A 219-nucleotide genomic window follows, 5' to 3' on the forward strand; every position below is an offset into this window, starting at 1 on the left:
TATATATATATATATATATAACCATACAAAATAGGCATTTATGTTATGTATTCGTGGTTATAGTACTTCTCGTTGTTTGCTAGCAGCAACGAATCCTCTTCCTTCCCCCCCAGCAGCTGTCCGTACAGCTCATGCTGCAAGAGAAGAATTTTCGCTGCAGCAACTCCCTCAAGGCAACCCCACCCTTTCACCACCCCTTCTTTGTGTGAGGTGTCTGTA

This window comes from Eimeria mitis, genomic scaffold (assembly GCF_000499745.2).
Source record: "Eimeria mitis Houghton genomic scaffold, Emh_scaff8708, whole genome shotgun sequence".
Lineage (NCBI taxonomy): Eukaryota > Apicomplexa > Conoidasida > Eucoccidiorida > Eimeriidae > Eimeria > Eimeria mitis.